This window comes from Phodopus roborovskii, unplaced genomic scaffold (assembly GCF_943737965.1).
Source record: "Phodopus roborovskii unplaced genomic scaffold, PHOROB, whole genome shotgun sequence".
Lineage (NCBI taxonomy): Eukaryota > Metazoa > Chordata > Mammalia > Rodentia > Cricetidae > Phodopus > Phodopus roborovskii.
In genome coordinates, this window is record NW_026126558.1 from 7,628,036 (window position 1) to 7,635,076 (window position 7,041).

A 7,041-nucleotide genomic window follows, 5' to 3' on the forward strand; every position below is an offset into this window, starting at 1 on the left:
CATTCCTCAGCCTATTCCCTACCCCCCACCCTGGGATCTATTTCCACACTCCCTACTCTAAAAACCTGACTGCAGAGCTGAGGAGATGGCTCAGTCAGTAAAATGCTTGCCAGGCCTGGGTTTAATCCCCATCACCCATGTTAAGAGTCAGTGATAACCAGGTGTGGTGGTGCAAGCCTTTAATCTCAGCACTCAGGAGGCAGAGGCAGGTGGATCACTGTGAGTTCAAGGCTAGACTGGCCTGCAAAGTGAATTCTAGGACAGCCAGGACTGTTACACAAAGAAACTCTATCTTGGAAAAAAAAAATGAGACAGGGGTGGTGATGCCAGCTTTTAGTCCCAGTACTGAGGCAGAGGTGGGAGCTGTGGTCAGTGACTATAGCCAAATAGATGAGCCCCAGGTTCCAGTATAACAACCTGTCTGAAAATATAAGATAGATATCTTCTAACAAATGATGCCCGAGCTTGACTCTGGCCTCCACATGCATGCACATGTACACACACACACCCCTACCTAACTGCTTTCCTCCCTTTGAAGCAAGAGCTGATTTGTTTCCTACTTCACAATGGAAATTAATGCCATCAGATCGGTATCCCTCAGCCTGTGCTCTTGGTGACACTCTAGTTGGCCATATCATTGTCCCACACACATCCATAGTCTACCTCTCTGTCCCTCAAGTGGCGCCTAAATACCTGCCCAACAACTCTGGTCTTCATCTCCTGACCTTCTTTGAGTAAAGGAAGAAAAGCAGAGGTGGCAGGACAGAATTCCAGGAAGAGGCTCAGAGTCACCTTGAAGTTCTGCTTCACTACCATAGCCCCACCCCCTCTTCCCCAACCTTGAGAAGAGCTGGGATCAGGGACAGAGTTCTAGACCCCAGAACAACCCTGAGGAACTCAGTCATAGAGAAATTCACAGCTTTTGTTATGTTGATCATCCCACAAAGGGGTAAGGGAGGCAGGGACACACTCTCTGTGCCAGAGATCCTACAGTGGCCTCCCTGATGACTTTTTCCCATTGGATTAGCCATCTCACTTTCTCATGCCTTCTCAGGAACCTTGAAGTCTCTTCTTTACCACACCCTCCTAATGAGAACTTTTTTGTCCTGTCCCACTCAGGCTGTGGACAGTAGGAAAGAGAGTTTGATGCACCCTAATGACAAGAAGTCAGATGACCTTCCAGAGTCTGAACAGAGGGAAGAAGGCAGATAGCCCTTCTCCACTTTACAAAATCAGGACACCTCCAGCAATGGATGCCTTAAAGCCCTGGGTCACTTCCACTGCCCCGGAGGAAGAAAGGGCTGCGCAGATGTGCAGGGGCACATTAGCTAACATTTAATGGACAGGTGAGTATTGGGCAGGGGTTGCTATGATGAACAGTTACTATGATCTCATTAGAGACTGGGCTCAAGGAATTCACACCCATGTCCACTTCTTTCTAATCATGCTGGTACTAGCAATGGAGTGGAAGATAGGTGAGGACCTTTGCAGAAGTGTCCTGGGGAGGGGAAGCTACCATGGTGGAAAAGCATAAGACCTGGCTAAGATGTTCTCTCATAAGGAACAGGGGAAGGGCCGTCACCCTTATAAACTCATTATGGTATGGAGAAGAAAGGAAAGAGCATTCTGCGTAGAGCAGAGCCATCGTGGACCCAGATTGTTAGAGGACCCCTGATTTTTACCTTCTGAGCCACCTCTCTCATTCATGGCTTTCAGCTGAAGGCATCACTGTGGGGAGACAAGAAAAGTCACAGAGCCAGGCTCACCAGCTACTGGCATTATCAGCAGAGAAATTTAAAGGAAGTCCTATGTTAAAGCTTGATTGTGAATGTCGAGAGGCATTCACTAATCATAGGGCAAATGGAAATGCTAGAAGGAAGTTCAGGTCTTAGGAGGGATGAGGATTGCCTTCAGAATCCATGTGTTGAGAACAGACCTGCCAAAATCCCCAAGGGGGAACAGCCAGGACAAATGGAACAGAGCAGCTGGGAGCCAAGGGATGCTGCTATTGAAGTCTAACACTGGGATCCCAGAAGAGAAGGAGGAGGCAGAGAAAGAGAGAAGTGATAGACAGTCAGTCAGTCAGTCAGTCAGTCAGTCAGTCAGTCAGTCAGTCAGTCAGTCAGTCAGGGAGAGACAGATGATAGATAGATTAGGCAGAAGAATACTCAATGAGATAATGACCAAGACATTTAAAAAACAATGAATGAGCAGCTGGGAAGATGGTAAAGTGCTTGTGTACAAATGTGAGGACCAGAGTCCAGATCCCTGGAACCCACAAAAAAGTGGGGTGGACATGGCAGCCCAACTGTAGTCCCAGTGTTTGGGATGTAGAGACAGGACTCCCAGAACAAGCTGGAAAGCCAGGCTACCTGGAGTTGTCAAGTTATGGGTTCAGTGAAAGACCCTGTCTCAATATATAAGGTAGAGAGCGTTGCAGAAGGCATCCTCCATGTGCACATGCACACATGTGAGAAAACACACACACACACACCAATACAGCAAATTAAATAATCTAAGAAGGAAAGCATATAAGATCAGTTAACTCTAAGAAGAATAAACAGTTTGTGTTCCACATGCAAAATACTTAAATCTGAAAGTAGACCGTAAAGATTTTCAAGGCAGCCAGGTAAGGATTGGTACCTGAAGAAGTTGCAGGGGCCCTCAGAACTACAGAGGGCTTTTCCCCAGAAACTGTGTGAGCCCTGACACACTGAAGTAGTCTCTTCATGGTGCTGACAGAAAGAATAAATCCCTTTCAACTAAGAATCCTATCCCCAGTGAAAACCACCTTTCAAAAAAAGAAAAAAGAAAGAAAGAAAAAGGAAGAGAAACATATTTTTCCCAGGCAAGTGAAAATGAGGGAACTTACTGCCAGCGGCGCTTGTCCTACTCGACAAATTGAGCCTATTAGGGAGGAAGTGAACGGAGAGGCAGAATCTTGGGCGTACAGAAAGAAATGGAAGGAAAAGTGCTGAATGTGGTAAAAATGAAGATTAAATAGGGTTTGTTTTTCTTATGTTTAACTTCTCTAAAAATACGTGACAGCCTAAAGCAAAGATGTTTACAATGTGTTGTGTGTTTACACCATGTGTAAAAGCAAAATATACATGACAACAAGAGCCAGGGTCCCTCCAGGGGTGAATTGGGAATGAGTGTGAGATTACTGCCTGTTTTGTGAATCTGTGTCACGGCACTCAAAACCAGACCACGATCAAATCAAGATGTGGACTGCCAACCCCGGGGAACCACTGGCTTTTGTGAAAGACATATAAATACAACTATTTCTCCCACATTAAGAGAAGCCAAACACAAGCCCAGATACCCAGGTGTTACCTGACAGCACCTGTCGCCTATGAAGTGGGGTCTTCTAGAAGCATCTACACAAACTTTTAACATTGCTTCCTCCTACTGACTCTTTAATTACTTTTGTCAGTCAGTTGCATTCTCATCAGAAAGTGGGTATCCATACACACACACATACACACACACACACACGTACATACATACATACATACATACATATATATGGACATATCTTGGTCTTAACTGCATACTACCAGGGCCTTTGCCTCTGCCTGTCACCACCATTCTACACACCATGCCCTCGTTATTGATTCCCTCAATCCCTCACAAGCTCACTGTAGTGACTGTAGGCATCTGGATATTCACTAGCTCCTGGGCTGATATATGGTGCTGTTGGACTCTGCTCCCACAGATTGCCTTTATTGGAATGTGGACAGCAGCCTTGGCAAGGGGGCTTTTTCTGGCACACAGCACGTGATGGATGCCCATGATCATGCTGAAGAATGAGATGAAAATGAGAACCCATAAGATGTTCTTGAGAAATGGTATCAGCTGGCTAAGTGGGAATATTTACTGCGGTGCCTGGGTCTCTTGTGAGGCATCAGCAAACAGTTGGATGAGGCTGTACTTCCCAAGTCTTCCTGATCACAGAACTTTTTAGAAATGTTATTTTTACTTTTCAAATTATGTGTATACGTATATATGTACATGTGCATATGAGTGCAGTGCCAGAATAGGCCAGCAGAGAGCATTGGATCTCCTGGAGGTGGAATTACAGGTGGTTGTGAGTTTAGGTCCTTGGCAAGAGCAGTAAATACTCTTAACTGCTGAGCCATCTCTTCAGCCCCACAGAGCATTTTATGTAGGGAGGGAAAATTTGGTTTAGGAATTGCTAATTACATGACTTATTATTTTTTCTTCCGCAAATGTATACATGTCTTTACATATACTCCTGTGTGTGTGCACATTCACACATGTCTGTGTGTGCATATAAGTATGTGCATGTGTGTGTATATTCATGCTCCACAGAGCATTCAGGCAATGGCACATCTCATGTGATGGTGGTCTTAGAATATTAAGATAGTTCTGGGGACAAATTACTTGAGTTTGTGGTGACACTGGCTATACTTCCTGTCAGTTACCCAGTAGCCTGGTATACACATGAAGTCACGTACAGTACAAGATAGATAATGACAGAATGCAGCTGCAGTGCTGATTTAACGTTACCACAGTCAGCAAGCTGTTGGTTGCCACCCTAGCACATTCTTATCCATGAAATAAAAGCTGACTGTAAAACAGTTGCATCTAGAAGCAGGCTGAGTAATGGCAGTGACCCACCCCATCTGCAGAGGCAGATTTCCAAGGGTGCGTGTCTTCTGTCTTTGAAACAGTCAGCTATGTAGTTGAAGCTGGCTTTGGGCTTGGTGTGTAGCCCAAGCTGGCCTTGAAGTCTAGATCCTCCTTCTGCAAGTGTGGACTGCCATACCAGACTCCAAGGACACACACACACCAGCATGTCCACACACATGGAATACATTCACACACATGCCTGCATGTGCATGTTTATGTGTTTCCCTCCTTACATTCCTGTCTTCTGCAGTGCCTGTGAAATAAGATGAAGGGAATACACACAAATGAGCCTTTTCTGGTGGCACCATAATTCTGGCAGCCACCAGGATTCTCAGTACGTTGATTGGAGGAGACCAGAGCTGAAGTCACTAGAGGGTGGGGTCTGATATTTCCTACTGGTCTACCTGAGATCAGCAGGAAGCTGAGTGACACATAAGGATTAGTTATGGCCACACCAGATGGTATGTGTGGATGCTGCTGGTGACATACTTGTGATCCTATCCATACCTTATGACAGGTTTATGGGTGACAGAATCCTCCCCCCCCACACACTTCTCTGACCCTAACACTCAACTCAGAGGAAGGTAATGCACAAACAACAAGTGCTGGCAGGATACTGTCGAGGAAGGTGTTTGCTACTGTTCCAGTATCTGAAAGGGCTCTGGTCCCCATCGTTGTTACGAGCAGTTTTCCCACCAGCCTGGTCCTCAGCTACACCAGCCCCAAATAACACACAGAGATGCCGTATTAGATATAAAGCAGTTGGCCAGTTACTAGCATTTCCTATTGGCTAGCTCTGTGAATCCAAGTATTTCTACATGGTCTTATCTTACTGGAGAGAGGGTCCAGCCCTTCTTCTCAAATTCCTTCATCTTGAATTTCCTGCTACATCTCCCAGAATCCTCCTTGTCTCCTAGTCCCACCTATCTTGCTTTCCTATTTGCCAACAGTGCTTTATTTATTAACCAATAAGAGAAACATATTTACAGAATTACATCTCCCATCAGGGGAGCAAGATGGACTGACACATCCATGGGTGGTCACTGCTGTCTGTAGGACACCTTAGTACTTCTTGCGCTATAATAGCACATACTGTAATAGCACATTGCTGAAGACACAAAATGACTTGCTGTTGAGTGGCATTGTAAACAATTAAGTTATGATCTACAGCTGTGTTGGCACACCCCTGGAAAAGTGGGAGACCTGGAAGCCAGGCCAGCATCGCTCAGCCTAAGGAATGGCAGGCAAGAGGAGCTGAGGCAGCAACAAACAAAATCACCAGATCCTAGGGAGGGACAAGGACACACTCCTATGGAGAGATGGTTGCAGGGCACAGCATGGAAAGGTCCCTAACTGTCCATCACATTAGTCTGGCTAGCAGGATCAGAGAGAAAGGGCGGGTCGGGTAAAAAGAACATTAAACCCTCCATCTGTGGGCCCCTTTATTTTTCTAACATGTGGTCCTGGAATTGTGTTCCTGTCCACTCACAGCTTCCAGAGGGCAGAATGTCTCTCCTGGATTCTTCCTGCACAGGGTAGTGAAGGGCTGACATCTTGGCTTGTTTATCTCAAAGGCAATATGCATACCCAGCCAGAGTCAGATGTTTCTGGTTTACAGCAATTAGGACTGGCACCTGCTTCAGTGCTGGAGTCTCTTTCTAAGCCAGAATTTCCATTTGTAAATCCCATGTAGGGTACAACCACTCACTTCTTTGAGCCTAGTGCTCGGGAGGCTGAGACAGGAGGACTTCTGAGAGTTCCAGGTCAGGCTGGGTTACATATCCAGTGAGACCTTATCTAAAAACAAAATTTCCTCCATGCTGTCATTTATCTCTTTATTCTGTGTGTGGGGTTGCTTTTCTTTGTTTGCCACGGTTAGTTTTGTGCTGAGCCTCTAACAGGGATCCCGACATGTGACAGAAGGTGACTTGACCTATGTGAGGCCCATCTTGTATGCCCACTGGTGCTGGCTGCTGTCTTTCTTTCCAGTGCAAGCAACTTAAGAAGGGCTGTCACAAAAGCTGTCCTGTCTGCCTGGCACCAGCTTGGGTACTCCATGCGTTCACCCGGAACACCACATCATTCTTTAGAGTTGGGAGACTACAGAGTACAGGGAAAAGAAGGGGCCGGATGCACCCACAGTTTTCTGTACAGAGGTGCTCCAGCCAAGCCCCTGTCTTGGTCATGAATGATTGGCTGATGCCAAACCAGTCTCAGGCACTGGCAGCTTCCCAGAGTCTTCTGGGGGCATCTGCACAAACTCAGTTCTCTGGTCTCTGAAGCTATGAAGGATGGGTAGTGTGGGGCCTTCCTGGGGTCTGGAGAGCCCTGGAGGCTGGACGTGTTTCCTGTATGTGGAAAATCAGAAACATGCAAGAGCTGCCA